Below are 16,266 nucleotides of genomic sequence, written 5' to 3'. Positions count from 1 at the left end.
TTATTACTAACGCTGCCCACTAGGTGGCGGTATACAATAGGCCTGTGCCCTACCTCTCTTTCTTATTCCCCTCAAAGTATCTGCTCTTTGAACATCTCTCTCCTCCTGCTACCTTTACATCCTTTCCCTAGGAGCCTGACTTCTCCTAACTTCTACCTTCCTCCCTATATCTAGGTTCTACCTCCTCTTCTCCTAACTACTATAATAGTCTACTGCTTTATAGTTCTACTCTCCTTCTGCTCTACTCCCCATTCTGCTCTCCTTAGCTGCGAACTGCCTGCTCTGCTACTCCTCCCTACATCCTGCTGCTTACTGATTGTCTCCGCTCTCTCTGTCTCTACTTGCTCTGGCCCCGCTACGCTCACCTCCCTACCCCCAATTCCCACCCACCCCCAGGGGTCCTACCCTTATACTTCACTAGACACTCCCCTATTTCTCTCAAGCCAACCCCCATCAAACATTATCTCCACCACTGCCTCCCATTCCTTATAACTATCTATTTTATCTCCACCTCATTCTCCACTATTGTAACTCTCTCCTTGTCCCAGACCTTACCACACTTCATACTCCTACTCTATAGTACCTAAATGTTAACTATAACCTCTACCTAACTACTTTTTTCCCCCTTGCTCTTCTTCATTGCTCCTTTACCCTTCTCTGTAACCAAGCTCTTCTCTACTTAGTCTTGAGCTCACATTCTCTTACAAGCAGTATATACCTGACACTTACTCTCTATCATGTCTCCAATACTCAAAGCTTATTCCACATATACCCTATTTTTTACCATTACTATAGCCTCCCTATCCATACCATATTATTATACCTTCTTTGAAAATATCACTTTACATGAACAAAACCTTCACCTCCCACAAACTTTACCAACTGCATTTTTCAATATCTTGACTCATAGTAACATAACCTGTTACTCTAACTTTCTCCTCCCAAAATACCATAGAACAACTCATATATCTTTCTACTTAAACAAAAAGAACTCTTACAACTCACCAAAATCCCTGAAATTCCTTGTGAATTCCCAGCAAAACCTCCTCCTTCATGGAGATATTCATCCTAATCCTGGTCCCTACACTAATAACAATTTTAATCTTAATAATATTACATCACCTATAACATCATCATGTACCAAAACACCTAACTCCCTACTAATAGCACAACTCAATATAAGAAGTTTAAATAATAAAATTCATCACCTACACTCTCTTCTTGACTTACATGCATTTGACATACTATGTCTTACTGAAACATGGCTAAAACCCTCTACTCAAGATCAGGAAATCACCCCTCCTGGCTATAATATACTTAGACGACCGCATAAATAAGAAAGGTGGAGGTATAGCTATTCTCTATAAATCTAATCTCCAAATCACTCTCTACAATGAACTTCCATCACTTGACTCCAAAGCCGAAATATTATCTATCAAACTAAGCATCAACAATAACAAATCAATTTATCTCATTTGTATGTACCTTCCGCCTGGAAATAATACTCATATCCTAGAAAACTTACTTAGTTCACTTTCTAGCCAACTACCTCAGGAAACCATAATACTTGGTGATTTCAACATTGACTGGATGACCTGTTCATCCCAACACCCCACCAGCCATATAAATCTTTATGGCTTCTCTCAATTAATTAATACTCCAACTAGAATCCATAAACCCACAAATAAAGAAACAACTCTTGACTGGATCCTTACTAATAACCACCTAAACAAGTACTCTCCAGGAACTCTTCCCGATAATATTAGTGACCATATGCTCACATTTGTTATTAGACAAAAGTCATAACCCAACTACCCATAAACTTAAGGTGTCTCGCTCAAACAAATTCTTTAACGCAGATAAGTTTCTGGCAGAATTGAAAGCATGTGACTGGTCTCCAATGACTACCCTTGAACTAAACGAAGCTGTGGCCTACTTTAATACCAACTTTCTACAAATCCTTGACTATCATGCTCCTATTCACTCTACTAGGATAAGGACCAAATCAGCCCCATGGCTTACTAAACAAACTAAACAAAAAATGCTCCTTAGAAATAAAATATGGGCTAAATGGAGAACTACCAAATGTTCATCTGATCACCTACTCTTTAAACAATTAAGAAATGCCACTAAGAAAGATACTCTTGCAGATAAAAAGAATTACTACCTTCACATTCAACAAACTAGCCAGCATTCCTCTCAAAAATTCTGGTCAGGTATTAACAAACTTTTTAAACCAGGACATTCAACTACTCCTATCCCTTCAGGCTTTAATCTCAATAACTCCACTCTGATCCCAGATGCCTTTAACAAGTACTTTATAGAAACCATTCAAACCCTAGCTAATTCATTACCCTCTTCTACTACCTCCTTACCTAAAACCTCTAACACTTCATCCAATGTCTTTAACATACAACCAGTGCCTACATCACTTATTTATAAGCTTATCAAGAAACTTAAACCTTGCACCCCATCAGCTGATCAACTCCCATCAGAATACCTACAAATTGCTGCAAAAGCTATTGACTACCCCATATCCATTCTTATCAATAGGACTATCTCTGAAGGAAAAATACCCACCCTATGGAAAATATCTCACATAATACCTCTGCATAAAGGTGGCTCCTCTATCGAGCTCACAAACTTTCACCCTATTGCCTTACTATCCCCATTAGCAAAGATTATGGAAAGATGCATACATAAACAAATTCTTAACCACCTTCTACAAAACAAACTTCTAGCCAATAGTCAACATGGTTTTAGACCTTCCCACAGTACTACAACTGCCCTCCTTTCCTTCTCTGATGCCATAAATAATAATAGAAACAACAATCTTTTCTCATCAGCTTTATTTCTAGACCTGTCAAAGGCCTTTGACATGGTTAACCATAATATACTTCTTGACAAACTAAATCTCTATTCACTTGGCTCAAATACTCTCCAATGGTTCAGGAGTTACCTCCAACATAGGCAACAAGCAGTGCTTTGGGACAACAACCTATCCTCCTTACTCCCAGTAAACATTGGGGTTCCACAAGGATCAATCCTAGGTCCCCTTCTTTTCTCATTATTTATCAATGACCTTCACTTGAATATACCCCAAGCCATCTGCATTCAATATGCTGATGACTCAACCCTTATTTGTGCTGCCAATAATGTTTCCTCCCTCCAGTCCCTCACCCAAACAGTCTTCCATAATGTTGAAAAGTGGTTTATGGAACTCTCCCTCCTTCTTAATCCCAAAAAAACAAAACTTCTTCTCTTTACCCCTACACACAAATCACCGACACCTTTCTTCACTATCTCCTCTAACAATGCTACCTGTATTAGTCCAGATATGTCCACTCGCCTATTGGTGTAACAATTGACAATCATCTTAATTTTGATGACCACATTAACAACACCATTAAATCAGTTAATAAAAAAATCGGTACTCTCTACAGAATTAAACCCTTTCTTACCCCTTCTGCTAGAAAAACTGTGGCCCAGAGCCACCTGATCTCCACCCTTTTCTATGCCTCTGCTATATATACAAACCTGTCTAAAAACAACATCACCAAACTTTCTACCTGCTACAATAGTATTACTAGATTCATTACTACTACCCCTTTTAGAACCCACCACTGTATTAACCTCAAGCAACTAGATTGGTTAGAACTCGACAACCACATACTCTATCAACAATTAATAATCATTCATAAGACCCTCTTTTTCCCAGACGCTACCCCTAGCCTTACAAAACTGATTTCACCTTATAAAAACCTAGCCACACTACGGTCGGCTAATAAACTCCTTGTAGCCTTAACCAAATCAAAGAATAAAGCTGGAGACTCATTATTTTCAAATGCTGTCAGGAAAATCTGGAATCAACTACCTCAGGAAATAGCAAACCTAGACTCTACATCCCTTTTCAAGAAACATATCAAAGAACATCTTAAAACTCAATGGCTATGTCCTTGTACTAATCCTGACTGAAATTACTTCTGCATTACTCACAACTTCCCCCTTTCATTTACTCCTAACTTTCCCACTATAAAACTAATTTTTATTGTAGACAGACTTATCTTTAGATTGTCTCTAACATCTTTTTTTTCTCTTTCTCTCTAGCACATATTGAATGTTGTTTAGTATCTAACTGTATGTGTTCATAGTCCATGACTGTTAAACAACTGTTTCTCTGAAAGATTATGGTTCTGCTTTTTTGGCTCTATTATTGTTAAATTCATACAAATGTACAACTTTGTACTTATTTTATGTTGCTTATTATGTTTTATTGTTAATTATTGTTTTAATTCTTGTAATTCTTGTAATTGGAGCTTTTCTCCCCGGGCCTCTACTGAAAACGGATATTTGTCCAGCTAGACTAGCCCGGTCACCAAATGTAAAATAAAAAATAAATAAAAATAATAAATGGTCAGAGGCAATGATGAAGTACAGCATGACAGAAACCTCAAAAAAGTTTTAGACAGAGCACATGAAGTGAATTTAAAGCTCAATCCTCTGAAGTACAAATTCAGATTACCAGAAGTCACATATGTAGGTCATTTATTTACCAGTACAGGTTTACGACCAGACCCGTCTAAGCAAACAGCTATTCTTGAGATGCCCAGATAATGTTCAAGCTCTACTGGATTTTCTTGGTATGATTAACTATTTGGACAAGTTCATACAGATTTCAGTGAATTGACAGCACCTTTAAGACAGCTGATGTGCAAAATGTTGTATGGTCTTGGCTACAACAGCATCAGTGAGCTTTTGATGATCTTAAGCAGAAAATTACCACTCCACCTACTCTAAGATACTATGATGTCAATAGACCAGTCACTCTTTTCTGTGATGCTTCAAAGTTTGGTCTCGGTGCAGTTATTAAGAGGGCAGACAAGTAGCCTATGCATCTAGAACTCTTACCCAATCTGAAATGCAATATGATCAGCTTGAGAAAGAACTCCTGGCAATTGTGTTTGCACATTCAAAGTATCGTGATTATATTTATGGTCGAGATATTCAGATTGAAACCGATCATCAACCTCTAATTACTATCTTAAAGAAGCCAATGCATTCTGCTCCAACAAGATTGCAAAGAATGATGCTCAAATTACAAAAGTACAACTTCAAAATGGTCTATACAAAGGCAAATTCTTTATCTGGCTGATACCTTATCCAGATCACCCAGAAATACAATGGAACAGTTTGATGCAGAGAATTTTGACTTTGATGTCATGGAAGTACATAGTTTTTTGACCACGAAATTTGATGAGCTGAGAAATCTTTCAAAGACTGATCCTGTTTTGCAAAAGCTCAACCATTACATCCAGGTAGGATGGCCGTCAAAGAAATCCAGCATACTGCCTGAAGTACAACCTTATTTTCCTTAGAGAGATGAGATGTTGATGGAAGATGACATTATTTTCAAAGGCCCTAAAATTGTTGTTCCTGCTTTCTTACAATGTGAATATATTCAGATTTTTTATCGTGGCCACCCAGGTTTTGAACATACCAAATGAAGGGTAAGAGGACTAGTATTTTGGCCTTCTCTAGCAAAAGACATTGACAGAGTACTTTCATCTTGCTCAGTGTGCAGTAGTACTAAACCTCATCTGCGAAAAGAGCCACTTCATCTAAGTCAAGTTCCTGAACTACCTTGGTCAACAATAGCTGCTGACAAATTTGAGTGGAACAATCACCATTACTTAGTGTTGGTCGACTCTTATTCAAATGGGTTTGAGATCAATTTGTTGCCTAATCTAATGTCCACTACTGTTATTACCAAGATGAGACTTCACTTCTCAGTCCATGGTAGTCCACATAAGCTTATCTCTGGCAATGGTACTCAATTTACCAGTCAATTGTTTCAGAATTTTTCAAGAGAATGGGACTTTATACATGTTACTAGTAGTCCTGAATATCCACATTCAAATGGTCTAGCTCAGCGACGGCGAACGTTTTTGTGCTCGGCATGTCAAAAATGCCTATCTTCATTCTCTTGGCATGTCACCACCCCACCCCACCCCTGACAAAAGAGAAACAATTCTTTACATATTCATTTATTTAAAAAAAATACAGTCCAATCATGTGTGTTGCTATATATTAAAAAGTAAAAGAAAAATTAGTAACTTACAATAGTGAAAACAATATATGTGCAGTGATAATTGGGCTTAAATTAGTGCACCAAAAAATTACCCTACATTTAATAGTAATTTTGAATTAAACTGAAATAAATATGCATTTGATTTGATTAACATCAATTAATGACTTTTGTTGCTGAGTTTTAATAAATAAGTGCAGTGTCACATATGTTTTGTATTTTTGTTCATTCAGTTTCCTTGGTAACTTGGCTGTTGGTGAACCCTGGTGTGTCACCCAAAACATTGCTTTTTTGTCACCTTTGATACACGTGTCATAGGTTTGCCATCACTGGTCTAGCTGAACGTGCAGTACAGAGTGCAAAGCAATTACTAGAGAAGTCAAAGCATGACAATACTGATATCTTTTTGAATTTACTGAATCTCAGAAACATACCCTGTAATGACATACTTGGCTCACCTGCTCAGAGACTTTTATCTAGGCAAACCAGAACAACCTTGCCTATCCATTCCAGTTTTTTGAGGCCTAAAGCTAAAAACAACAGAGCAATCAAAGCCCAGCTACTCAAATGATGTTCTTTTCAGAAGTCCATTTATGATAAAATTAGCAGATGTCTTCATCCATTGAAAAAAGGAGAGACGGTGAGGATACAAATGGTGAAAGGTTTCAACGGGATTGGTCAAGTAACAGGTTTATGTGCCGAGATCCTTTTTTGTGGAATCTGAGGGTGTAGAGTACAGGAGAAATTGTATACATCTTCATCATCTATCAGAACCGATATAGCAGCATTGTTCCTGTGATACAGACTCTAAATCTCAAAGCTATCTAGACAATGTTCCGGTTCCAGAAAGTGTCTTGACTTCCATTACTACTTCTGATGATGTTCTTGATGTCCCCAAGGTTGAATATTCTGCAGAGACAGTCCCAGTTGCTAAACCTAACTCTAAATTTAATGTCACACAATTTGGTCGCATCTGAAGACCTAGTGTGAAATACACAGCAACCTGGACATATATGTATATATGTATATAGTTCTGCATAATCTCATGTCTATAAACTATCTTGTATTTATTGCATGCCAATCAATGTCATTAATGAAGTATGATTCATTTTTCAAAGAGGGAGGATGTAGAATATGTATGCGTGTTGTACCTTTAAGAAGCATTTCGAAGGATAGCAAGTGCATATAAATAGGAAGCACGTGCTACCTTTAGTGCTATTTTGAGAGTGCAGACAGAGAGTGAACCTGTATTAGAGAGAAAGTCTGTTTATAAGTTTATCTAAGTTAAAGTTATTGCCTCATTCCTGATGTGTTTGTACATAATAAAGCTACTTGAACAGAACCCATGAATGCTTGTCTGTTACATCCTGACTGTTCAAACGGCATAGTGCCAGAACCAGGATTACAAAACTGCTTTTCAGAGATGAGGTGCAGAATTAAGAGTGAAGGTAAAATAAAAGAAACAAGAGGAAAAAAAAGGCCAGAAACAAGCCAAAGGTAATGAAAACTTGTACAAACAATTATTTTATCAAAGGAGATAAAACGGAGTATTACAAGGGCACAAAACACATTACTAAGCAAACGAAGAGCACAAAATGTTTACCGAGCAAATGAAAAGCTAAAAAGTTTATTAATTAAAGGAAATGTTTGAAATTAAGTTATCTGAGAGAATGATTATCAGAAAAGCCTATAGGAGGTTCAGAGTTACCTTGGAATAGCAAAATGAGCATGTTTCAAGAAAAATGAGCACAAGAAAAGAGATTAGATGGGCAAAACAAATATAGTAATGGGCAAAAAAGGCATATTAAACATAAATAAAGCAAAGTGACTGTATATATATTTTTGGCAGATTACAGTATTTTGGCATAACCTACTATTTTGCATTAACTAAAGCTCTGAACAGCATAACGAGTTATTTGAAGCATCACAAAATGTGACAGTTTGTGCGTATTACTGCTCATTTATTCTGAATAGATTATTGTGTGCAAAGTGCAACTATTTCATGAAGTGCAATTAAAAAATACAGCCATTCTGAAAAGTTTCTTGTGCTGGGTTTGTCTACTCATGAAAGGCCACCATTACAGAGTGTTTCTTGCACTGTAAAGTGTTATTTATCAAAGTACAGCCATTTTGCAAGTGTTTCAGTGCGCTGTGTACTGTTTATTTGCAATGTGCAGTTACTTTGAAATGTTTCTTCCTCTGAGCTTCTTCTGCTACTCAGTTTATTCGCACAGTGAAGTTATTTTTGAAATATTTCTTACAATGATGATAAGTGACTTTTAAAGTACAATAATTTCAAGAGTACTACAGTGCCCAGGAGACTTATTTTACAAAGTATTTTGCAGAGTTTAATTACTCAGAGGCTTATTGTGCTATTGGCCATAGTTACAAGTACTGGCATAAATTTCTGGCATATATATGTATGTGTGTGTCTTTGTGCATAACTGCAAAAGCCTTCTCGCAGACCAGGTCCACTTGTATTTGATCAGAATATCACAAAGAATTGGATAAAATTTGAGCAAGAGTACAATATATTAATGCAAGCAGCTTACTCAGATAAAGATGCACTCACTAGGGCATTCATTTTCCTAAACCTAGCTGGATCAGAGGCCATTGATAGAAAGTGTTAATTTGTTTATGCACCAGTAGTGTATGAAGGAGAAGGAGAAAATTATCATATTGTGTTCAGGTTGAATCAAGGGAAGACCCCAAGTGTTTGAAGTGTAAATTCAGTGAAATGTGCAACCCCCAGATGAATGGTTCATTAGAAAGGCATTTGTTTTACACAAGAAACCAAAGGCCAGGAGAAATGTTTGCAGCTTACATTAGTTACTTGAGAAACAACTTGCATGTTTGGTGATTTAAAAGATGAATTGATAAAAGACAGGCTTGTGTGTAGTATCACTAGTGCTGCTGTGAGAGAGATTTTGCTTCATGACAGAAACTTAACGTTGAGCAAAGCTATTGAGATTTGTCAAATCCATGAAATTACCGAAAGGCACACAAGTATGCTGACTAGTGATAAGAGCATAGTTTCAGCAGGCTCCAGAGCAAACGTAGACAGCATGCAGCATGTAGCAAGCAGAAACAGACCTAAACACATGGCAGCTGCAGCCTTCGTGGGTGTGGTAGGAAAACCCTGTAGTTTTCCAGCAAGTTCTATGACTAGTTCAGTTAAATGAGCATGCTCAGTACAGACTCTAAATCTCAAAGCTATCTAGACAATGTTCCGGTTCCAGAAAGTGTCTTGACTTACATTACTACTTCTGATGATGTTCTTGATGTTCCCAAGGTTGAATATTCTGCAGAGACAGTCCCAGTTGCTAAACCTAACTCTAAATTTAATGTCACACAATTTGGTCGCATCTGAAGACCTAGTGTGAAATACACAGCAACCTGGACATATATGTATATATGTATATAGTTCTGCATAATCTCATGTCTATAAACTATCTTGTATTTATTGCATGCCAATCAATGTCATTAATGAAGTATGATTCATTTTTCAAAGAGGGAGGATGTAGAATATGTATGCGTGTTGTACCTTTAAGAAGCATTTCGAAGGATAGCAAGTGCATATAAATACGAAGCACGTGCTACCTTTAGTGCTATTTTGAGAGTGCAGACAGAGAGTGAACCTGTATTAGAGAGAAAGTATGTTTATAAGTTTATCTAAGTTAAAGTTATTGCCTCATTCCTGATGTGTTTGTACATAATAAAGCTGCTTGAACAGAACCCACGAATGTTCGTCTGTTACATCCTGACTGGGCAAACAACACAGTGTTTGATACTTCATGTCTACCGACCTGTTGCCGATCTATTAATTCTGAACACAACATAAAGTGTCTTCATTTATGTCATGAATGGCTGCAGTAAGGCATGCCAAATACAACTTTATTACTTTCAGTTCAGTGAACCAGCATTTTCTGTTGCAAATTCTGATTTCACATGTGTTTTAAAAGTGTGATGTATATAGGACAAAGATCTAAAAAAAACTGAAGAAAGCAATGCCTGCAACACCCATTAATAAAAATAATTTGATTGTAACATTTTCATACCTTGTTTAGGAATGTCAGTTCTACATATACATATGTTTTGAGTACAAAGGTTGTTTCTTACATAAATCAGACATTTTCTGAACTGCATGTTAAGAACCAAGCCATAATGAGACTTTCATATGGTCACTCATAGCACTGATTTTCTAAGGTCTATATTATAAACCCTAAAGCTGCAAATAGTGAATACATGTACATCGATACATAAAGGTCGTTGTACAAAAACAGCAAAATACGTAATCTGCAAAAATGATGGTTAGCATCATGCAAACAAGACAACAAAGCTAAACTTGTTTTAGCCTTGTGAGTAGTGTTTATTAGGTTTAATCCTTAAAAAAGAAAGATGGGACTTCAACCCTGATCTACACATAGTATATGCTATGTGGATCACTGTGTTTAGTAGATATGCTACAGACACAAAATATTCACAGGTGTAGTTGATGTATTGGTTATCAAAGAAGTACATTACATGATATAACTAGGATTACAAAACTGCTTTTCAGAGATGAGGTGCAGAATTAAGAGTGAAGGTAAAATAAAAGAAACAAGAGGAAAAAAAAGGCCAGAAACAAGCCAAAGGTAATGAAAACTTGTACAAACAATTATTTTATCAAAGGAGATAAAACGGAGTATTACAAGGGCACAAAACACATTACTAAGCAAACGAAGAGCACAAAATGTTTACCGAGCAAATGAAAAGCTAAAAAGTTTATTAATTAAAGGAAATGTTTGAAATTAAGTTATCTGAGAGAATGATTATCAGAAAAGCCTATAGGAGGTTCAGAGTTACCTTGGAATAGCAAAATGAGCATGTTTCAAGAAAAATGAGCACAAGAAAAGAGATTAGATGGGCAAAACAAATATAGTAATGGGCAAAAAAGGCATATTAAACATAAATAAAGCAAAGTGACTGTATATATATTTTTTGGCAGATTACAGTATTTTGGCATAACCTACTATTTTGCATTAACTAAAGCTCTGAACAGCATAACGAGTTATTTGAAGCATCACAAAATGTGACAGTTTGTGCGTATTACTGCTCATTTATTCTGAATAGATTATTGTGTGCAAAGTGCAACTATTTCATGAAGTGCAATTAAAAAATACAGCCATTCTGAAAAGTTTCTTGTGCTGGGTTTGTCTACTCATGAAAGGCCACCATTACAGAGTGTTTCTTGCACTGTAAAGTGTTATTTATCAAAGTACAGCCATTTTGCAAGTGTTTCAGTGCGCTGTGTACTGTTTATTTGCAATGTGCAGTTACTTTGAAATGTTTCTTCCTCTGAGCTTCTTCTGCTACTCAGTTTATTCGCACACTGAAGTTATTTTTGAAATATTTCTTACAATGATGATAAGTGACTTTTAAAGTACAATAATTTCAAGAGTACTACAGTGCCCAGGAGACTTATTTTACAAAGTATTTTGCAGAGTTTAATTACTCAGAGGCTTATTGTGCTATTGGCCATAGTTACAAGTACTGGCATAAATTTCTGGCATATATATGTATGTGTGTGTCTTTGTGCATAACTGCAAAAACCTTCTCGCAGACCAGGTCCACTTGTATTTGATCAGAATATCACAAAGAATTGGATAAAATTTGAGCAAGAGTACAATATATTAATGCAAGCAGCTTACTCAGATAAAGATGCACTCACTAGGGCATTCATTTTCCTAAACCTAGCTGGATCAGAGGCCATTGATAGAAGTGTTAATTTGTTTATGCACCAGTAGTGTATGAAGGAGAAGGAGAAAATTATCATATTGTGTTCAGGTTGAATCAAGGGAAGACCCCGAGTGTTTGAAGTGTAAATTCAGTGAAATGTGCAACCCCCAGATGAATGGTTCATTAGAAAGGCATTTGTTTTACACAAGAAACCAAAGGCCAGGAGAAATGTTTGCAGCTTACATTAGTTACTTGAGAATCAACTTGCACGTTTGGTGATTTAAAAGATGAATTGATAAAAGACAGGCTTGTGTGTAGTATCACTAGTGCTGCTGTGAGAGAGATTTTGCTTCATGACAGAAACTTAACGTTGAGCAAAGCTATTGAGATTTGTCAAATCCATGAAATTACCGAAAGGCACACAAGTATGCTGACTAGTGATAAGAGCATAGTTTCAGCAGGCTCCAGAGCAAACGTAGACAGCATGCAGCATGTAGCAAGCAGAAACAGACCTAAACACATGGCAGCTGCAGCCTTCGTGGGTGTGGTAGGAAAACCCTGTAGTTTTCCAGCAAGTTCTATGACTAGTTCAGTTAAATGAGCATGCTCAGTACAGACTCTAAATCTCAAAGCTATCTAGACAATGTTCCGGTTCCAGAAAGTGTCTTGACTTACATTACTACTTCTGATGATGTTCTTGATGTTCCCAAGGTTGAATATTCTGCAGAGACAGTCCCAGTTGCTAAACCTAACTCTAAATTTAATGTCACACAATTTGGTCGCATCTGAAGACCTAGTGTGAAATACACAGCAACCTGGACATATATGTATATATGTATATAGTTCTGCATAATCTCATGTCTATAAACTATCTTGTATTTATTGCATGCCAATCAATGTCATTAATGAAGTATGATTCATTTTCAAAGAGGGAGGATGTAGAATATGTATGCGTGTTGTACCTTTAAGAAGCATTTGGAAGGATAGCAAGTGCATATAAATACGAAGCACGTGCTACCTTTAGTGCTATTTTGAGAGTGCAGACAGAGAGTGAACCTGTATTAGAGAGAAAGTATGTTTATAAGTTTATCTAAGTTAAAGTTATTGCCTCATTCCTGATGTGTTTGTACATAATAAAGCTGCTTGAACAGAACCCACGAATGTTCGTCTGTTACATCCTGACTGGGCAAACAACACAGTGTTTGATACTTCATGTCTACCGACCTGTTGCCGATCTATTAATTCTGAACACAACATAAAGTGTCTTCATTTATGTCATGAATGGCTGCAGTAAGGCATGCCAAATACAACTTTATTACTTTCAGTTCAGTGAACCAGCATTTTCTGTTGCAAATTCTGATTTCACATGTGTTTTAAAAGTGTGATGTATATAGGACAAAGATCTAAAAACTGAAGAAAGCAATGCCTGCAACACCCATTAATAAAAATAATTTGATTGTAACATTTTCATACCTTGTTTAGGAATGTCAGTTCTACATATACATATGTTTTGAGTACAAAGGTTGTTTCTTACATAAATCAGACATTTTCTGAACTGCATGTTAAGAACCAAGCCATAATGAGACTTTCATATGGTCACTCATAGCACTGATTTTCTAAGGTCTATATTATAAACCCTAAAGCTGCAAATAGTGAATACATGTACATCGATACATAAAGGTCGTTGTACAAAAACAGCAAAATACGTAATCTGCAAAAATGATGGTTAGCATCATGCAAACAAGACAACAAAGCTAAACTTGTTTTAGCCTTGTGAGTAGTGTTTATTAGGTTTAATCCTTAAAAGAGAAAGATGGGACTTCAACCCTGATCTACACATAGTATATGCTATGTGGATCACTGTGTTTAGTAGATATGCTACAGACACAAAATATTCACAGGTGTAGTTGATGTATTGGTTATCAAAGAAGTACATTACATGAAATGTATTGTGTTTATCCATTTCCGTGTTTGCACTAAGCTGTGCACTACATAAATAATGGCATTAAAACAAAAAGAGAAGAAATTTATAAAATGAATAATGCTACAAAATATATGTTAGTATGCATGAAAAATGTTTATACAAGTCTGGATCTGAACTATCACACCAATGAACCTGCAAAACACAGTAAGGGTGTCTTATCCCTCTTTGCTACAGAACCATCTTTACAGCAGTAATGAAAATCACTGTGGTTACAAGCAAGTCCCAAATTATCCACAGTATTAACAAGACATCTAGCACGTGTACACGTCTGAGTTGTTTGTACATGTGTTAATTACAGACATACTGCAATGAGTGATCACACAATTTATGACTGATTGTAGCAATGCAGCTCTGTCTTATCTTTGTATGGTGTTCATTCTTCTCTTATCTGAGGAGAAATCTGAGACATGCAGTCTGTAAGGCATGTTGTATCATTGTCCTTAAAATATATGAGAATATTAAATGACAACAATATACAGTTTTCAACAAAGCCAGGGGAATTTGGATATTAGTGAACAAAAACTGAGAAATGTGTGCTGTTCACTTCCATTTAAAACCTTGATACAATTACTTCTACACTTTGTAAGTATAACCTGGCTGTTACACCCACTGTAAGTAAGAGAGCCTGAATTGTTGTGTATTCCTTCTCTCTCCCACTAACTATTCACAGTTGCAATCTATTTGTAACAAACACTGAGGTAGGGCCCACACTATGTTTGCATTTTCTACATGAAGCCAATAGTTTGGAATTGTGCAATTCTAATGAGTTCACACTTCCTTTGCATCGTCATTGTGCTGAGAAGCATGAGGCAACACCATAACAAGGTAACCATGTAGCAAGGGAACTTGAAGGTGAGAGGACTTGTGTATTTGTAGAACACAGAGGACTAACATTACTTTAGATTTATCTGCACAGAGGGCTTCACATGTTGGTAAAGTATGCTGTTATTTTTCAGGTACATGTTAGATTTGTTCACATTTTATGAAGAGAACTGTTATTGGTATGCATTAGGGGATTAAACTGTTATCTGTATCCACTTCTTATACTTCTGTCTTGGCTTAGGTATTTTTGCCATGCATTGATTTTCACAGATACACAGCCTTATTAACTGTCATTAAAAGTATTATTGTTAAAACTGGTTACCTTACATTCTTTTCTATCTTATTCCATGGCAATGTAAAATACTATATCATCAATGACAAACGTGCATAGTGCTTCTAAGATGGCCCATAAACAGCACCATGGGAGTGCTGGGCACAGTGACTGGTGCCTAGCAATTGTATGCAATTTACTTTTCAGTTGTACGTGTACACATTTTTTGAATATTGTGTGGGAAGCATGTATAACAGATGAATTATGTGTTATTCCTTGGATTCTACAAACTGTCATTTCCCTGATGTTTTGGGAGTGGGTAAGTCAAGCACTATTTGTGCGTTTCTATATTACCAGTTTGATTTCAAAAGTTTTGTTCTTGCAATTGTGTAGTCATCCTGATATTTCCATCTGTATGCAGGGAAAATTTTATGTATTCAGTGGCATGTTGTAGCATAACATTCAGGAATCGATTAGAATCCCGGATGATGATGACTGTGATATCCACAGGATATAGCCTGTTTGCCTCTGAAAGGTTCCTTTAGCTAAACCTCTAAGTACTGCACATAACTTAGTCTCTATAGGTATTGGTTGTCATCTGTTTGCTCTTAACATCAGTTCTGAATGACAGAAGGTGCAGAGTTCCTGTAGTGTGTCTCTATCCACCCTGTATAACTCTACAATTTCCACATCATGCAGACTGTGGTAAGTTAACAAGGGTCTAAATACCCTTTTCTTTCCTGGCCAGGGTCTATTTGCAGCAGCAGCAGCAGCAGAAGCATAGACTTTTGTCTGTTGCACATGCATATGTATATCAGCAAATGTAGCCCATAATATTCTTTCCTTGTGCAGTAACTTATGTGGCTGGATTCCAATAGGTTTTGGAATTCACAGGGAAAACCTACACTGAGTCTACACAGTAACTTTATAGCTTGTTGAATAGCACCTAAAATCTTGAATTGGTTGACCAGCATAGAATTCAGCTGCTTATGCTGTAATTAGCATGCCATGATGTTTCCTGTTTTTGCACAGCTCTGCATGCCATATACAGCCACTTACCGAATAGAAAACAGTGCACTATTGTGTGATCATTGTGCCATGATGTGCACAAGGTTTTAGCGGCCCGTGCAGAGTTTATTGAATCTGCTCTGAGCCTATTTATATAAGAAAGTTCCATATTATAAAAAATGTACTTATTTCTGCATTCTGCCTTTTATAAAATATCATTATACTAAGATACCTTATGAAAGTAAAAGGCTGTAATACAGAATGTGAGGACAAACTCACAATGTGGTGTGTACCTAATGATTACCTATATAGAGGTAATGACATTTATGTTGTTCTAAAGTAATGATTTTCTTTTTCTCCTGTTACATAAAGTTAAAC

The 16,266-nt window shown here is 36.5% G+C and overlaps 1 protein-coding gene across 1 annotated transcript in view; it reads left to right on the top strand.

Annotated features, from left to right (window-relative positions):
* LOC122808699 (alpha-2-macroglobulin-like protein 1) overlaps positions 1–16,266 on the top strand; it is a 1,234,219-nt gene that overhangs the window by 891,304 nt on the left and 326,649 nt on the right. The window lies entirely within an intron of this gene.

Source organism: Protopterus annectens, chromosome 8.part0 (genome assembly GCF_019279795.1).
Source record: "Protopterus annectens isolate FY-2018-M chromosome 8.part0, PAN1.0, whole genome shotgun sequence".
Lineage (NCBI taxonomy): Eukaryota > Metazoa > Chordata > Ceratodontiformes > Protopteridae > Protopterus > Protopterus annectens.
Note: the sequence above shows the minus strand (reverse complement) of the source record. Positions and strands in the feature narration are given on the sequence as shown.